The sequence below is a fragment of the Podarcis filfolensis genome (genome assembly GCF_964270895.1).
Source record: "Podarcis filfolensis genome assembly, chromosome: 6".
Lineage (NCBI taxonomy): Eukaryota > Metazoa > Chordata > Lepidosauria > Squamata > Lacertidae > Podarcis > Podarcis filfolensis.
Window position 1 is genome coordinate 78,677,053 of NC_139609.1, and position 19,283 is coordinate 78,696,335.

Here is a 19,283-nt window from a genome sequence, read left to right on the forward strand (position 1 = left end):
CACCAGAGCAACATTTGAGTTATAGGATTTATTCCAAGACTGTCTGCTGAATCTGAAGGCAGAAGTCGTCTGGCATTTATTTTCAGCTGAAATATGTTTGTCTTGAACCAAAGGCTAAGGCTTTGGAATGTTTTGCAAGACTGCTTTGAGGCTTCAGACTTTTTCTCAAAGTGAGCTCTTGTCTCTCTAATTTAAAATGTATTTCACTAGCAAATGGGTATTGTATTTGTCGCTGTGACCCTTGGCTGTTAACTTTTTAATTACATTGCAGAAATATGTTTAAGAAATAAAAAATTGCAATTGGTGCTCTTCAGGCATTTGAACTTTCTGAAAGCATCTTAAATAGTTAAATGCCTCTTGTACCTTATTGAACAATAGTTGTTACAACTTGGGAAAGGAGAAACCAGTAAAGAGTCTAAACCATCAGTGAATTATGACCATGACAAATCCCTCTCATGTCACAGTGATTATAATTAGGTCTACTAAACCTGTTGAAACATTTCATATGTAAGTTGATACTGGCGGTATACAACAATAACAGAATTAATTTTGAATATTTCCTAAGAATGTTAGATGAGCTCAGCTAGATCTGACCATAGGCCCATCAAGTCCAGTGTCATGTTCTCAAAACGACCATCCAGTTGCCTATTGGAAACTCACAAGCAGGGCATGAGTGCAACAGAACTCCGCACTTGTGTGATAATAAGCCCATGTTCTTATGCCAATTTGCAGAGTTCTGATCAACTTGGGACCAGGGTACAATAAAGATGACCTGAGCTCTTATAACCCAACTTGATCACTGAGATCAACTGGAGGAGCACTGCTAGTTGTCCCCCATGTTACAGAGGCCTGACTGGCTTCTATAAGTCTGGTATCTAGTGTCGCCAGTCGCCTGCTGCACAATATTATTACAGCAGAGAATCAGCAAGTTTCCTTCTTTTGACTTTCAGGTGCCTCTTTTATACCAGGAGGTCTTTGCCGCTTTTAAAATTGATTAGGCATTTACTTCTATGATTATATTGTTTGTAATAATGTTTAATTGTTGTTTACTGCCCTGATATTTTTATGATAGGTGGTGCAGAAATACTTTTATAAATAAACAAATGGGATGGGGTGTGTGGGGACTGCAGCAAGTATCAGGCATTGTTGGAATTTGGGGGTGGGGGCTGTCCTGGATATACATGAGACCTTTTGCAATTCTGCAACTATAATTTTAGTTGGGACAGAGGAACTCAGAGTAAGATATACGCAATCTGTGTTCAATTCTGTATCAAAATTGTAAAGTTCTTACACACTGTGTTCACTGTTTTCTTTCAGAAAGTGTTTTCATCATACGTTGATGTCCTGGAGGGCAAGATTTTCTGTGGTAAGTACCCTACCTAACTTTTGACTGAATTTAAATGTTTCCAAGTTGTATGATACATAACAGACACATTAGAAATGGCTAACCTCAGTTGATTATTTGTTAAATTTGCGAACATTAGGACCATAGAAGATTATAACTATGGCATATCCAAATATTCCAGGCTCAAGCACAATTAATTTGTTCAGACAAACTATTGTTAAAGGTAACAACAGTTTGTCTGGTTTGGCTATAACAAACTGTGGTTAGTTGAAAGTCGAAGCAAGTTCTTCGGATCGCCTCATGACTGCACTGGAGAAGGGTGGGATGTAGGCTTGTGGACATCTTTAGGGTTAATGTCTTAATGTGGCCACTGTATTTCATACTATTTTGGCATCTTATGTTTCTCTAGAGGGTCTCTGCAAAGCCCCATGTTATAGCTTAGCTCAAACTGCTTCCTCAGTTTCAAAAATGGTTTGCCATTTAAGAAGCATAAACTCAGAGCCCTCTTGGGTGCATAGCAATAGTTTTGTGGTTTTTGGATTCCAGCCAAGTCTGAGTAAAAATGAAAGTAATTTTTAATTGCAGTCGTTCATCTTGTTTTAATATAAATGAGTATAACACTTTATTTTTCAATTAAAACTACTTGAAATATCTTTAATTCACAACTTATTTTAAAGACCTACTTATTGCATATTTTGTTACCATTGAATATTTTAAATATATAAATACTAGTTCTAGCTGCACAACTAACAACAATAGTTACGCATTTAAAATAACATTGTAATATCCTACAAGTAAACTTGAATCTTTGAAATAAAAATATTAGGTATGGTAGCCAGTTTCAAATAGCTTTATGCGCAAAGCTTCAAACCGACTAAAGCAAAGCAAAGGCAGATATCCACAAAAACAGGAAATCCTTTTGTGTATCCTTCCTTAGCAGCCCTGAACTATGTATTAAACTCACACCCTTTTATAAATGACTATTAAGCTTTTCTGTTCAATATTCATTTTCTATGATAAAGTGCCTTCAGTTCTTTTTTTATAAGAATTGCTCACTCATCTAATTTTCTTCTTTAGTTGCAAATAATTTGCTTTAAAAGTTCCTCATAACTGGAAATGAGTTTGTATTAGAGGATTTAAGTTTGATGTTAGAGAACAAAATACTATATAAGGCAAACCATTCTAAAAGGTGGGCTTATATAATATATTGAATAGGAGCTCAGAAGAGGTTATCCATTCCATTCAAAAGTACAGAAGGGCAAGGACAATAGGGACATGAGAGGGAATACATGCCCAGGAGCACTGTCTACAAGCAGCATCTTTTTAAGCTTCAAGTGTTTCTCCTCATGGTAACACATCACTGTTGAAATGAAGCAGTTATGGAACCAGTGCAGAAATGAAGAAGTCACCCAGACCTTTTTGTTGGATTGCCAAAGCACAGGAAGCAGATTCTTGATTTAGGGCATGGGTTTTTTTGAGACCTGTTTAGCAAGCCTAGCTTATTAAGTTTCAGATTCATAAGTTTATTGTTCTAGCCAAAAGTCATGACAGACTTCTAGCAATAGCATTAATAAAATAATACAGAACATCCATCCATAAATAAAACAACACGCACAATGAAAAAGAGAGAAGTTACCAGAGAACTAATAAGCTTAAATCCAGCTTGATTTCAGATTAAATCACCAAAACAACTTAGAGGCTTTATCTAATTCCCTTTTCTTTCTTTCTTTCTTTCTTTCTTTCTTTCTTTCTTTCTTTCTTTCTTTCTTATTTAGAGCTAGTGCATAGGGGGCCACTCTGTGTGTTATGAAGCTATCATTGTCTAAAAAGAAACCAGACCAATGTATTAAGTGTCCAGCCATATTGCCACAGAGCAGCACAGTTGCTCCATCCAGGGGTTCTTTTTTCAGCTTCGACAAAGCAAGTCCACTCAGGCGTTTGCTTCCAGAAAAGCCCTGTCTTGTCTGTGTTGAAGACTTGCTCTGGAAGGTATGCCTTGTCATCCAGTAACTGCTTTTGTTGCACAAGGTATGTTTTTGCAGCCTCTTAGTCTGCAGATGCAGCCTCCCCTGTCGTTCAGATATTCTTCAGGTTGAAGCAGATCTTAAAACTGTTAAGCCAACTTGGGTTGGCTTTAAATTCCTTGGTAGGCCAGTCCCCATTTGTGGTGGAAAGTTTGAAGTGGTCATATAGGCTCAGAAATTTTTGATGCAAGATGCTGCCATCCATAGGAGCACGTTTCCAGTTTATGCCTTCTAGCCACAAGTTCAGTGCTTTCTCCCATATTCACCAAAGCCTTGTCCTATACCTGGCTGGTCACCTTTGCAGTCAGTGGTGTGCTTGCTGCCACAGCCTCACAGATCTCCTTCTCATGCACATTGATGGCATGGATGATGGACTAATTACAGCCGCATCTGAGTGCCACAGTCCACACACATGCCATCTCTGAAGCAGTCCAGTAGAGCCGACTTCTCTTCCAGTGTGGGATCCACCCTCTGCTTCTTCGGTTTCCCATCAGCTGATGATGGTAATGCCTTGTGTTTTGGGGCCATTCTGTGGTCTGAATCTCTCCAAACACCTCCACAAATCTCTGTGGCCTCCTCCAGTCACCCTCTTCCTCTTCATCTGCTTCTTCCACAGCCAAGCACTTTCATGAAGACTTTTGGGATTGCTGGCCATTTTTTATGCTCTCGCACCCTCTCCGCTCCCCACCCCACCCCACCCCGTGTGCCACTTTTGCACCATTTTCTTAATTTCTCATTGTGTGTGCAATTTTTCATCATTTTTTAAAAAAATTCTGCAACATGTAAAGCTGTGAGCACATATTTTAAATAAGTGTAAGTTACCTGTATTTGTATTCTATTTGTGCTCTACAATGGGCACCAGTTGTTTGGCCTCTTCTGTTATATTTTAATAGCTAAGCTTTGTCCTAAGGTATAGTATTTACTACATCTTGGAAACAGTACCAGGCATTTATATATCATGGGTATCTATTCTTGGATTATTTTGTTGCCAGCTGGCTATTAATTTTACTGAACCAGAACCTGATGGGATGTTGACTACAGATTTACTGTTAACTGTCTGTCTGGCACTGCAGAAATGAATTACAGTGGTACCTCTGGTTGAGAACGGGATCCGTTCCAGAAGCCCGTTTGCAACATGAAAAGAGCGCAACCTGAAGCGCCGTATCTGCGCAGATGCGCGGCACGATTTGGCACTTATGCGCAAAGCGCAGTTTAATGGTTCTGCGCATGCGTGAGCGGCGAAACCTGGAAGTAACCCTTTCCGGTACTTCCAGGTCACCGCAGGACATAACTTGAAAGAACGTAACATGGAGCAAACGTAACATGAGGTATGACTGTATGCATTTACATATGATGATTCTTGACTGAATAACATGAACTGCTGACTAATAATAAACCAGTAGGCAAATTAAAATGTCAGACTGTATCATTATTTCCAACTCATGATTTGAAGACAGTCTGGAAACTGAAGGCTCTCCTACTTATTGGCAAATGGGTAACTGTTGTGGGGAAGAGGGAAGAAAAAGTGTATAATGGCTATTGTGGGTGGAAGAATTCTAAGCATTAAAGTTAGTAAAAGTCAGGTGTCTTATAATGGTTTGCTGTCCAGGCTATTATAAGGGACCTCAATCCACTCCTGAGTCTCACCCATTTTAATACTTAAAAATACTATTGAATACAATAAAAGCTTATTCTTCCTTTAATTTCATCAGTCAAGACAAGATTTTAGCAGTCAAGGTAGCTGAAATTTAGGCTACTTAAAGCCATATATGTAAAATGAAATAAATTACAGTTATACAATAAGCAGTTCTGAATAAGGTAATGTAAAAAAGGAATTAGTACATTTTGACCTATTGATATGGATACAAAATGTACATTTTGTTATAGCAGCCATGAGCGCTTTGCTGGATGTGATGCTCATAATACTCAAATCCTCAACTGAACAGCATCCTGAAAGCTACTTTTGGGGCTCTCTTGTTTCCAGTAAGCCTGGGAAGGTATGAACAACCAAACAAACAGAATACCTCCTATCTGCAACTTGCTACAAAGCAAGAAGGAGAAAGCCCTCTCATGAGTGTGTGTCTTGTATTTTACCTCTTTTACAAAGGGAAGAAAGGCAAATGCAAGGGAAGAGATGAAGTGGTAAGATATGTGGGATATAACAATACAGGCCGCATGCTGTGCCCTGTGTGAAGGTCTCACACTGCCCCTCACATTTTAAGAAACACACGTAGAGAATCTTGCTTGAAAGCCCCCAAAACTTGAAGCTGGTACAGTGCAAAAATTAAGGTAACTTCAGAAAATATTTTGGCTATTAAAAGCCAAACTTCATCGTAAAGGAAAGGAAAACTACACCCACTTGATATTGCTACTTGGCAAATTAGAAATAGAAGATTTTATTTTAGGGGATTTTCTAATTTATGCAAATACAGAAACTTGTAGGTCTTTGCAATAGTTTCCAGCTGCTAACGCTATATACAGCCGTACCTTGGTTCTCGAGCGGAATCCGTTCCGGAAGTCCGTTCAACTTCCAAAAATGTTCAAAACCCAATCGCAGCTTCTCAGCCAATCAGAAGCCCTGTCGGACATTTGGGTTCCAAAGAATGTTTGCAAACCGGAACACTCACTTCCAGGTTGGTGGTGTTCGGGAGCCAAAACATTCGAGTTGCAAGGCGTTTGCAAACCAAGGTACGACTGTATATCTATTTGCAGGTATTCAGCTCCTAAGCATTGTAGGATTAAACTGGTGGACCAAATGCATGAAAAGATTAATGACACATATGTTTACAGGATGTAATGAGCTTTTATCAGTTCTCACAATTATATTTATTTTAAAAATACCTAATTATAATCAAAAATAGGAGAAGATTTTGACGGAAGTACCTTTTTTAAATTATAAGACTTAAAAATGCTTGCTTAATGCTGTTATTCAGGGCTGCTAATCATAAGTGCCCAAGCTGCAGATTTTTGCAAAGTTCAAAGATATTATCACAGACCATGGTTTAAGCTTCCTGCTTTCAGTAACACTAGATGGAAGGTTTATCACTTAGAACATGTTCATGTATTTCTTGGAATAGTTTTTCAAAAGCTAACTTTTTCAAAACTTGTTGATGACTAAATAAAAATCATGTGGGGAAGGGAGAGCTGCTGACTTGTTTAGTTCTGCAGTGATATTTCAGCTGCTGTCTTGGCAGCCAGAGAGACTTTTGCTGTTGTGGGTGAAGCAATTGGCTGGGACAGAGACTTTGACCAAACTGCAAGGGGCCCTGTTGCATGGGTGTAGCTACACTACCACAGTCACTGTCTTTGGACACATTCACGCCATACATTTAAAGCACATGGCTCCCCCCAAGAATTCCAAGAACTACAGTTTGTTATGAGTGCTGCGAATTGTAGCTGTGTGAGGGGTAGACTTTCAGGGTTCTTTGGGAGAAACATGTAATTTAGCTATATGGGGTGGATGTCCTCCTGTTCCTTGCTCTCCACCCCCCATATGACTTCACATCTGTATTCATATTGTTGTCACATCATTTTTGTCCTGCATAGTATTGAAGTAAAAGCATGTGGGTTTTGTAGCAGTAAGTAATCTACTCTTAAAGGAACTAAGCTACCAGCACTGAACCGAAGTCAGCAGTAGCTGGTGGAAGTCAGGTATTACTTTTAACTGAAGTGAGCTGGTTGGTTGAATCTTTAGTTGAAACTGAATTGCCACCAACTCTGGAGGTGGAAATGGCTTCAGCAACCACAGGAGCCTCTTTATGAACTTGCTGAACATGTGTTGAAGTGTCCATTTCCCTAGGGAGCCTGGATGGTTGATTGAGCAGGGCAGCATTATGAAATTATCAGGCCCTAAGTATGATGGCTGCTACCAACCTAGCAGTTCGAAAGCACATCAAAGTGCAAATAGATAAATAGGTACCGCTCCGGCAGGAAGGTAAACGGTGATTCCGTGTGCTGCTCTGGTTCACCAGAAGCGGCTTAGTCATGCTGGCCACATGACCCGGACCCTTGGCCAATAAAGCGAGATGAGCTCCGGAACCCCAGAGTCGGTCACGACTGGACCTAATGGTCAGGGGTCCCTTTACCTTTAAGTATGAGGGCTCTGCAAAGATAAAGCTTTTTCTGAGAAAGCTGAGACGAACCAACATATTATGAGGTGTTCACTTTTTTATAAAGCTTAATGGGGAAAAGGTGAGCTTCCTGGACTGTGCAGCTAGGGAAACAAGAATTAACCTTCCCTCTGCAGTTGCAATCTCCAGGAAGATCACTGCCCCACCCTTCAACAAGAGAAAACTCTTTCAAAGTCTAATTGCAGCAGCAGAGGGGAAATTTTGGGAGTGCTGTCTAGCTGGAAAGGGAGTGGTAACCCTTACCTTCCAAGCTGCAACTGCCTGCTATCATCCACCTCCATTGTAATAAGGCTTTCTATTGTCGCCAGCAAAAGGCTTATCTGAAGCCTAATCGTGGTGCTGGCTCTCTGCAGCTGTGAAACTTCACGCACCAAAAAATGTCCCTTTGCACTGCAAGTAAACTTGGGAAAAGGCATTCTGTGGTCCACAGCAGAAGTCTTCTTTCAAACCTAATTCTAGTGGGGGAAGGGCCATGGGGGGGGGACCCAGAAGGTATCAAGAAAAACCTTTGCGGGTGCAGCATAGCAATCAGTAATTTATGCCATTATGTCATTTGGGGGTTCTCCCCCACCCCCAATCTTTCTGGAATCCTTTAGCTTCCTGACAACAATAGTAGTGTTGCCATTGTGAAGTTTGGGAAAAAATTGTTGTCAGCTTTAAAAAGCTTAATTGCTTGAAACAGATGTATGTTTAATTTTTTAAAATAATCCAAACTAAAATGGGGTGGGGGGGTGGGACTCTGAATGAGATCAGTTGAAGAATCTGTGGCTATACTAGTACAACAGGCTATACTAGTACAACATTGTTTTGAGATTAATGAGTCAGAATGTGCTCTTTTAAAACCTGATTCACTTATTAAAAATGTAAGAGGACAAAAGAGGAAGTTCATGCAAATTGCAGTGCCTTAGTAATACTAAAAACGTCATACTTAGAAGATCTGCAAATTTTTCTGGGGCACTTTTAAATATTTCCTTTGGGATGTGAATGGAACTACCAAACTAAGCTGATACTCTGACAGGAAAAGCCTGTTTTGTTTTGTTTTTATGATGCAAGTTGTGTGTTTTTAGTTAATTTTATGTCCTGTTTTCATCAAGACCTTGAGTGATACCGGTTCTGAAAGTGTTAGAGTGATGTGGTCTGTCTTAAGGATGAAAGGGATAGTTATTGCAGCAAGGAACTGACATACTGCTGCTCTGAAACTGAATACCAGAGGTGTGTGTTTGGAACATCTCCCTTTTAAGGGGAAATATTTTCATGGCTGGTCAGTTAATAGATAAATGCTCTTATATCTGCATCAGCTAGTTTGGGAAAAAAACTGTCAGGAATAATGCTTTGCAAGAACTAATGTCATTTGGAAAGGCAGTGTAGCTGTGAAAATAATCAAATTTTCATAAGGCAGCTTTTATTATATTACTTAGCATATTACATTATTGGTGTTTGCAGTGTGCAGCTTTTGTCATAGTGCATGTGTTAAATGTACAAAGCAATTGTATGCCAAATTTGTTAAAATTGTAGATAAGTCTTTGTGTGCCTTGTTTTATTAGTTGTAAAAGCTGTAATTGGAATATTTCTCAGATTCATGTGGCCCCATTAAATTAAACCTTAGTTTTTAATAGTTTTAACATTCAAAGGCAAGGAAAATTTGAAAAATGGCAGTATCAAAATAAATTATCCCACATGCTTAGGATTTATTTTCACTTCTTTTAATCCCTCCTTATTACCCCTCCCTCTCACAACTAACCACTTCGTTGGACAAAATTCTGTCCTCCCATCACACCATTCACCCTTAATTCCAATATTGCAATAGTTCAGTGTGGGAATATTACAGCAAAAATACCCTCTCAAAAGTCTCCTTTCTTCTTGAAAGCTTTAAGTAAGGCATGTTCCCACTTACCCATCAGTTGATGGGTGGGAACACACCTTCAAATGCTCCCCATTTCTTCAATCTACAGTGGTTTGAAGGAGTTTAAGATGTGTAGCTCAATGAAAGAAAAATCTGGGAGCTTTAAGTTCCTGATTGTTCCTTTGAAGTCCCACCCTTACTTGCCCTACACTGGACAACAGCTAATATTTTATCTCAAGTATATCTTAAATTTAAGTTAACATTTCTCTTAACATGTATAGTGTGACCTGCTCATTTTTAACTACAAGCGACAGGGTTATAAAGACAATAATCAGTTTTTACACTTTCCTAGATACAGTTACCTTAATTTCATTGGGTAACTTGATAAAATAATTGGTTTTAAAAACTCCTTTAAAAAGCTCGTTAAAACATGATTATAAAATTGTGTTGTTTGTGAGGCTCCGGGGCCAGCTGCCTCACCTCTTGCTATGTTTCTTCTACTCTCTAGCCGATTCCTTTGTGTAAATTATGAAACTAAAATGTCAAAAACCATATTGTATATTAGATGTATTGTATAACTTTTACACAGTTAATAAATCATGTCCAATTTCCCTAATCCGCCCCCATTGTATAGTATATACCTAAGAGTATATTCCCACATTGAACTTGAAAGACAGTGAAGAGGATCCAGCAAATTTTCAAATTTGGCATAGAAATTTGGTTTTCTTTGTGCAAAATTGGGGTTTGAAACATTTTATATCATGCCTTATGATCTAGAAGACTGACCAAACTTCCTAAAAGCCATACAACATTCAAAAGGAAAGAATCAAAACTTATGAAAACACCAAAGAGGAGACACAACTTGGGCGCGAAGAAACTAGGCAGAAAACAAGCTAGCAGAAACCTCTGTTCTGTGGACTCCTATGAACACTGAGGCTTTTAACCCTCACTTTTTTCAGGTGCAGCTTCAGCTCTACAGTGTTATTCACCAAAATGAATAGGACCCTGATTTAATTGTAAATAAAAGTTAAAATCCTACTTTTGAAAATTGTTCATGAGAATTTGCAGTGAAGCAAATAGGTATCATTTTCCTGAAATACAAGGCATTATATGAACTGGGCTTGGAGGCATGTAAAAGGTCACAGTAAGATAAAAGAATGTGAAATATGCAGTTTTGGCACTTCATTGTGCATATTTTATAGACAATAGTTTCCCCCCTGCACGTATTTTATAAGCCTTTTTAGACGTTCCATGCTGAAGACAAAATAAATATCTTAGTTGAGATAAGTAAAAGTATTGTTTTAAAGCATTTTTATCAGTTGAGAAGTCTCTAAATAAAAGCAAGACAGTCTCTGCCCACAAGCTAACATTACAAAAGACAGACAGGACCTTCATAGGCACATGAGGACTCACATTTACAGAGGGCCATCTCGGTGGCTGCTCCCAAAGTGTGGCCCTCCCTTCCACTGGGTGTTGTGGTAGGGTCTTCCGAGCATGAGTGCTGTGCATTTTTTCTCTCTTTCGACATTGTAACTTAAATGGCTTTCAGTGTTGCTTTTAATAGGGTTACACTATATATCCAGGCATCCTTCCGCTTATGCGTGTTCTACTCTTGTGCAACCATGTATACATGCTGCGCTGGGGAATGAAATGAAAAATGAATGAATGTGTAAGCAAGCAAATAAATAAAATAAAATCTTACCAGGAAACGGTGGGAGAGAGCTGGAGACTTCTTGTGACTCATGAGCCCAAAGAGGATGCCAATGAAAGCGGAGGAAGCCCCAAAGAGACCTGAGGCACAGTGGTGCTTTGTTTAGACTGCTCAGCATCCCTGTCTTAACAGCTGACGTGTGGGGTAGGGCAACAGCACCAGCTGCTTCCTCACTCGTCCTCCAGTCTCTAGCTGACCCCAGAGCTTAGAGCTCTGGTTGAAGAGATAGTTATGTGGAGAGAGCGAGAGCTGGAGAGCGTGGAAAGCATGATTTCACTTATGTGCATGGGGGACCAGAACATAACTCCTGCAGAAATGGGGAGATGGATGTATGTATCAAGGGGGAAAGCCTTGAACTAGTCCATTGTCTAAATCCACACTCTTACCGCCTGACTGACAGAATGGGAGAAAATAGAATGATAAGAAGTTTGGGGCTGGGAGCAATAGGTTATTGCTGGTAAAAATAGCAGTACTTGGTTATCACAGTTTTGTTCATCTTGGATGAGCACTCAATGAGTGATGAGCTTGAGAAAGACACATCAGCTTTCCAAGAGCTTGCAGCTTTCTCAAATTTATTTAATTCAATACAAAATGCTGCTTAGTCACTTCCTGGTAGAGTTCCCCAGAAGTGTGTACTGGATTGATAAAGGCCTAAGAGATGCTTACTTGCAGCTCATAGCATCTGAGGGCACCCAGAAGGAAGTAACCAAGAGCTGCAAACTAATTTACTTTGTGGGTACCAGAAAGCCGACTTGGACCAGAGATACGGAACGCGCTCGTAACATAGTATTTATCTTATGAATGAAACTGTTTACAGTTCTTATGTGATTTCTTGCTACAGCCCAGGAGGCAAGTTTTTAGTTCATTTTGCATTGTCACCACACATTCTTTGATGTCTATTTCTATTCAGCTCATATTCCTGATAATTTGACCAACAGCAACATCATAGAGTTCCTTGATGGACTTCACTGTTTGTTTACTTTAAGCACTGTTCATTTATTGTTAAGTTATGCTTCTTGTTTTAACCATTGTCAAACTTTTTGATAGATGAAGTTTATAATATGATCACATATGCCTATATTTAGAGGTAGATGAGGTACGGCTTTCCCCTTAAAACCCTCCAGTGATGGTTCTTCCTCAGTAGTGGATTTTATTTGTTTGTTTGTTTGTTTTAGTTAGTTTTTACTAACTAAACTAGTTAGTTTCTTGCCAAGTAGCTGAACTGGGTAATTTGAAAGATTTCAACCTTCAAATTACCCAGTTCAGCTACTTGGCAATGTGAATTCCTGGAACCCTTTTTAGAATATTGATGTTACATCAGTGTATTCCAATTCTGTAGTAAAGAGGCTGGTTTTAGCAATAAGCCACATATTTTAGTCCACAGATAATATTCACATTTGAATATTTTTACGAACACTTAGATAGATGCCAATTTTGGTAACTTGTTTCTTTTTAATATTCATTGCTTCTAAAGCTCATTTTTGTCACCTAATTATGAAGATATACTCCCAATATCTGCTGCAGTGAAGACCGGTGGAAGTATTCCATCTCCCTGCTTACTCCTTTGTTATAGTTTTTTCTGGTTGGGTTCATGTTTCCAATATTCTCTTTATTCAAGACCCCTAGTTTTTAAAAGAAACCTGTTTTTTGGTGGGGGTTTTTTAAACATTTTCTTTGACTCTGCCAGTCACCCATGATTTCATCCTTTTGGACTTGCTTGTGTGTCCCTGTCCTTCCTTAGGTGTTTTATGTGCAATATTTAAAACCCATTACAGTGGTTTCAAATAATGACCACATTTTCTGAAGTAGAGCCATCTACAAAATTCACTCTGTAGAATCTGTTCTACGTTCCAGGAATTCCAGCTTGCAGGCTTACCTAGCTGCACTGGTAAGTTGAATCAAACCACCACTTAAATTGCCCACAATTCTCTGGAGCAACATCAGGTTGAACATTCCAGGGCACTGTAGGGAATGTAATCAGTTGCTTTGTACAGGGGACCTATCAGCACTGTTGGGCTCCTGACAGCTGCTTGAGGATGCTGATGCTTGCCCTGTCCTGAAAGGAAATATGCCTGGCCTGGATTTCCTTCAGTTTTCCACTAGCATATAAGTCTGATTTGAAAGTCTGATGCATTGTTTTGAGAGGTTGAAATTGAGATTACATTTGTGGATATGTTAATGATAGAGCCTGTATTCTACTATATGTGACCAGTGGTGCAAAGTATGAGATCTTGATTTTTATTTTTTAAGAACTTTCGAAAATTTTTGTTGATTCTCAATCTCCCCTTACTCTATTCCACTCAGATTCTATTAAGGGGGATAGATTTGGAGCCCTTTGGGTGCAGGGCCTGGAATGCTCTCACCAGTATAATGCTACCTACACACTAAGCAGAGATGGTTGGGGGTGGACATTTTATTTTTATTTTCTGCACTCAGGTTGATACTCTGCAATTTGCAGCAATGTATGTTCTCTTGGGGTGGGATTCACCTAATACCTTCCATCATCCGAAGACCTGAGCAAGGAATTCTTGCACAACAGGGCTTTCCCCCCTATCCTTCCCTGTCCCTTCTGAAATTGGCTTGGGGCAGGCAGGAGAACCCCCAGAATAGCATGCTGGGAGAGAAGAGAGCGGATCATTCCATCTGGCAAGCTGCAATGCTAATGCAGATGGAATGTTGGTAATAGTGTGACATTGAATTCCACCCTTGGTTTCTCTGACAGTGATTGCCAGGTTCTTTGAAGTACAAGGCTGCTGTGCCTTTAATAGTCACATAACTGGGAATTAAATTTTCCCCACCTCTATAGCATATGAGGAGAAAAGTGCTGCCATATAGGATTAATTGGGAAATGATTTGTTTGTTCACATGGTTAGAATAAATTATGATTCTGCCATAAGAATTTCCACAATAGTACTTCAGATTTTGAAAATATATTTTCATTCTTTCCACCCTGACTAGTGGGGGTTTCTTACAGAGAAAGCTTTACAAAGGTGTGTAATTAGGAGGCAGTTGAGTCTTGATGCTTATCTTTACGTGACCATATTGCCAATCACTCCTCTAATTGGTAATGTGAGTTCATCTGAATACAGCTACTGTCAATGTTGTCAACTGAGTGGTTAAACTTGCATGCAAATGCATATGCAACTGGTTGATATGAAAAGGCCCTAGTTAAATTTCTTAAGAAATTATCTGCCTGTACAAAGCTCTTCACCTGACTACTAGTAATTATCTATAAGTAGTCTGAGTAGAAGTATCAATTTTGAAATTCTGAATTCTGGATAGTACTATAATGTGTGCTTCTACATATGAATGCCTCATAAATATTTCCCAAGAGCAATTTATTTTTCTAATTAGCTGGAAGAGTCTCACTTTTTTTTTTACACATTGCTTCAAGCAGTTTTGAATAAATCAATTCAAACACACAGCTGTTGTTCAAAACTTCACTTAAGTTGCTGTAATTCTGAATAGCTTATTAGGAATGCTTCCTTACTAGTCGATTTAATAATACCATTTACAACATGGTCATAAAATAAATTAAACCAGTCTCTAAACTTAATGGATAAAATAGAGAAAGGGAAATTGTCAGGGTCTCTGCTTGTTTTGATAATAGACACTGCAATATTCGTGGCTTATTCAGAATATAACTTATACTAAGAAATTACTCTTGTCAATTTTCTGAAACATACCATTTAGGAGGATAAAAGAATATAAATGTTAAAAAGAGGAGCAGATTTTTTAAATAGCTTCAACAATGTTATTGGGCATGGTGTGAAGGCCCATGTTTTAGCAACCTTGCTGATGCTAAGCAGATCTGGTCAATGCCTGGATAGGAGACCACTTGGTAACCTTAGGTATACCATCATGAGCAGCAGAAAATATGCCCAGCCAGAATTATTTACCTTCACGTCATAGGTTTGTGTGGATGTCTTTAATAAAATGTGTGTTTTAAAGGGCCCAGCTATAGATGTGTAATCTCAAAATGCTCAGAGTGCTGAGACTATGACAGACACAATTGCAGAACATGGACTTCTTTCTGTGCTGGTGAACAGGACCAACAAGCTGCTTCTGCTAGGTAGAATATGAGCTGCAGAAAGTTGCCTGTAGTCTCAAGCAAAGTCCTCCACTTTTGTAAATCAAGGGGGGGTGTCCTTGGCCAAAGTAATAGAAGTGGTCAGATAACTAGTCTGAGAACCTTATGCTGGCGGGGGGCAGGGTGGGAGATGAGCTGAATTATGTGCAGGGTTGCTAGGCCTTCAGCAGCTGCAGAAGATTCTCAGATTCTCAGCCTATACAGGTTGAAGCTAGTTGGAAAATTTATTGTACTGCTCCACTGTTGTCATCTCCTTCTTTCTTTTAAAGTAACAGAGGTAACCAGAATAACCATTCCTGCCTATTTTCTCCATGCATGAGCAGCCTGGATGTGAGGGTGGTAGCTGATTAGCCTTTTGTTTGAAGCAGGGTTTGCCTTGACCTCTTGATGTGGTTCGAAAATTTGTCATCAACCCCAACCCAAATTCTTAAGAATGTAAATAAAATAGTCAACAAATATCAATATATAATCAACATTTATTTATCATAAATCGTTACTAGGAATAATAAAATATAAAAGACAAGGAAGTAAAACAAGTGAAAATAAAAGTAGTCATTGACTAAATTATTGGAATATCTCATATTGTTGTTGTTTAGTCGTGTCCGACTCTTCGTGACCCCATGGACCAGAGCACGCCAGGCACTCCTGTCTTCCACTGCCTCCCGCAGTTTGGTCAAATTCATGCTGGTAGCTTCGAGAACACTATCCAACCATCTTGTCCTCTGTCGTCCCCTTCTCCTTGTGTCCTCCATGTTTCCCAACATCAGGTTCTTTTCCAGGGAGTCTTCTCTTCTCATGAGGTGGTCAAAGTACTGGAGCCTCAGCTTTAGGGTCTGTCCTTCCAGTGAGCACTCAGGGCTGATTTACTTAATATCTCATATTAAGCTTTACTGAAAATAAAGTTGGGGAACACAATGATACTTACATGAAGTTTTAAAATTTTCTTTGACAGAACGTGACACACAATGCCTACTGATCCTGATGCCTGCCATTGAAAAATCATCTGTGCATGTTTGAGTTTTAAGGACATGTAAGTGAAAATATTTTAAAAGTAAATTTTAGAGATTGTTACTTATTTTCCTTAAGTTTCCATTATAAACATAGATTCTGGGCACACTCTAGCCAAAGCCCCATCGATAGGAGATGCACCAATATGCTTGAAAGTTTCTCACTGAAATCAATAAGATTTAACGTAGATGGACTGTGTCCTATGTTAGTAAAATGTTAATCTTTTGATTACATTTCAGCAGCTGTTTTCCTAAACGAGGACAGAAATAAAAAAGTTTTTAACACCTCTTGGGTGGGGCTTGATTTTTTCTTTTTCTTAAAGTTGTGCACTGTTGTATAGTTCTAATAAGTCTTTGACAAATAAAATTATATTGTAAACCACCATATGATCTTCAGATGAAGGGCAGTATAGACATTAATTAATTAATTAATTAATTAATTAATTAATTAAATGTATGATGAGAGGAAAAGTGTTGCAAACCAAAAACTCGCTCCTAATTTTAACATATTTGGTGAGACCACAAGGAGCATCCTGTTATTGCAATTGTAATATGTGATATGTTCCTTAAAGACTATAGGCACAGCTAATTAAAGTTAATAAATAATAGTGGCAATAATATGAACAAGCCCTGAAAAAAGTTCTAGGGCCAATCATAAATGTAAATAAAGATTAGAATAATATCTGGACATTCCTAAAATACATTTTTTTCTACTATTTGACTGTTTTCCCTAATGTTCCCATGCTTTTTTTTGGTTATGTATTTTTTTCGGTGGTCAAAAGTATTCCACATACATTAGCTCGAGATGCATCCTTGAAGCTGTGAGATAGTGTGTTGCTTTAGACCACCTGGCAAGCTGATGGCTGAAGAGAGATTTGAATTAGAGACTTCCTAGCCCACAAGACATTACAACAGGAATACAGAGCCTTTAGATGTTTTGTACTCCAACTCCAGCCCCAACCAGCATGGCCATTTGGTTTGGCCATCCCTGCTTTAAAGTTTCACTTAACAATTTTTTTCCTTCACTGCATATATTTCTAATCTAATCATCTCACTAGTACAATTCATGCATCTGATGAAGCAGGCTTTAGCCAGTGAACCCTCACACTAACAATAATGTAGCTCATCTTTAAGTTGCCACAAGACTCATTTGTTTTATCAGACCAACTCTTCCCGAATTTCTATCCTCTGACAGTATTGTTTAGGAAAAACACTTATCAGCTATTGAAACTTAGCTTTGAGAACTGGGGTTTTATCTTAGTAGCAAGGTTTGCCAGCTGCTTCTTGTGCTGGGAAAAACACTTCTCAGCTATTGAACCTTAGCTTTGAGAACCCAGGGTTTTATCTTAGTAGCAGGGTTTGGCCAGCTGCTTCAGGTGGCAAAAGCCCCTCTCAATTCCATGTCTTTCCTCTGAGAAGCCCATGATGTCATTCCATGCTTGTGTCCCTCAAACAAACCTAGAAATTAGAAGCTGAGAATCTTTTTTATGTGGGTTATAGATGCAACATGTTGCCCTTCAATTGGAGTATTAATTAATATTAGTGTTAAAGGACAAGTCCCAAAACAGTATCTCCTATGCAGAGATTGTATTTGACCTTAAAGAATCCAGGAACATTTAAAGAGCTCTTGCAAGCATAGCAAACCACTTGAGCAAGACAATGACACAGTACAAATAGGCCTGTGTATCTGATTGTATCAGATGCAGCAATAAGAGCTAGAAATATTGCACCTGTATTGTGCCTCTTCTGGAAGTCACTCCTGATACAACTGCTGAGTGCAACTACTTAAGCACTGTGATATGGTCTGACATTGGGTTGTTTTGTGTTCAGAATATCACCAGTGAAGACTGTTGTTTAAATAGCAAGCTTTTAAAGTAACTCATATTAACAAGGTATCAGGAAAAGAAATGTGGCACTTTGTTTTACTAGTTAGTGGCCTTTCTCTGACATCAGATAATAGGTGTTTTAATTCCCCATATATGATCAAAAATAAGAAATTTAACTATGTATGTATTACTTTTTAACTGCAGTGAATGGGTGGTATGTTGTCTGGTTTCATGTGCACAATCTGTGCAGTCATTGTAATTATTTTTCTAGCTTTGCAGTTTCAAAATCTGTGCTTCAGCTTAGCTGCTTTGGCTGAGAGTTGGCTCTAAATACTAAGTTCCTTTACAGGTTGCAAGAAAACCTGTCTTTATCTGGGTTGACCTCTTGATAATCATCAGCCCGATTAGTAATACCATTGGCACAAACTACATAAGAGGAGGCTTTCTGGCTCTGATCAAATGTCCATTTAGTTCAGCATTCTGTTTCGCTCAGTTGGGGACATGAAGGCAATAGCCCTTTCCCATTGCTGTTCCACAGCATACTTCCTCAGATCCTGGACATGTTGTCATGGATAAAGTACTCTACAATAAAGGTTCATATATAGTAATAGTCAAGTACCAAATGTGAACAAATATTCTGTTGTATGCAAGAACCATATATATTAAGTGGAATAAACAACGTGACTCATAAGACCATAAGATTCATAAGACCATGAATAGTAGATGCATAATGGTACACTGGTTATTACAAGTGAGTGTTTTCCCAACATGCCCCAGTGATCTTGAGTCCTTGGGGGAAAATAGTTTCAACAAACTTCTTAGGGGAAAGTGTTCCAATTCTTCATATGCATCAATGGCCAAAAAAATCAAAATATATAGTGTTTTCATATTTTGGGTCTTTCTCATGCTTGGGCATGATATAGTGCCTTTAACAGCAAACTCAACTAGTAAGTGGTGACACAATTGTAGTCAAAACCGAGAGAGTGTGTGTGATTGGTATACACAGGAGTGCTTATGCTCGTAAGAGCTGTCTGGGTGGAGAACGCCTGCAGCTTCCCCGCCATGGCACTCTCTACCACCTTCCACCCAAAGGTAACTGGCTGACAGCTGTTCTGCTCCAAAGCTTCCCAGTAGGTGGGTTGCTTACTGTGAAGGGCATTTTGGCAGGCTGCTTGCTCAGGAGCCTGGGAGATGCTTCACTCCAGTATTGCCTATGGTTTTTTTAATGGTTTCAGTTTGGTTCACTTTGCAGTAAAAGGAAAAAGGCCTGCCTAAGGAATATTGGTCACCTCAATGGAAGCGATGTC

General features: G+C 39.0%; 1 protein-coding gene across 15 annotated transcripts in view; it reads left to right on the plus strand.

The window, feature by feature from the left end:
- Window positions 1-19,283, plus strand: part of NCOA3 (nuclear receptor coactivator 3) — a 100,352-nt gene that overhangs the window by 46,981 nt on the left and 34,088 nt on the right. For 14 of the 15 annotated variants that reach the window (XM_083618342.1, XM_083618339.1, XM_083618351.1 and 11 more), the window contains 2 exons: window positions 1,318-1,366; window positions 16,096-16,173. The gene's annotated coding sequence lies outside the window, so the exon portion shown is untranslated. The remainder of the gene's footprint in view (window positions 1-1,317; window positions 1,367-16,095; window positions 16,174-19,283) is intronic. The other variant, XM_083618345.1, reaches the window with a different exon arrangement.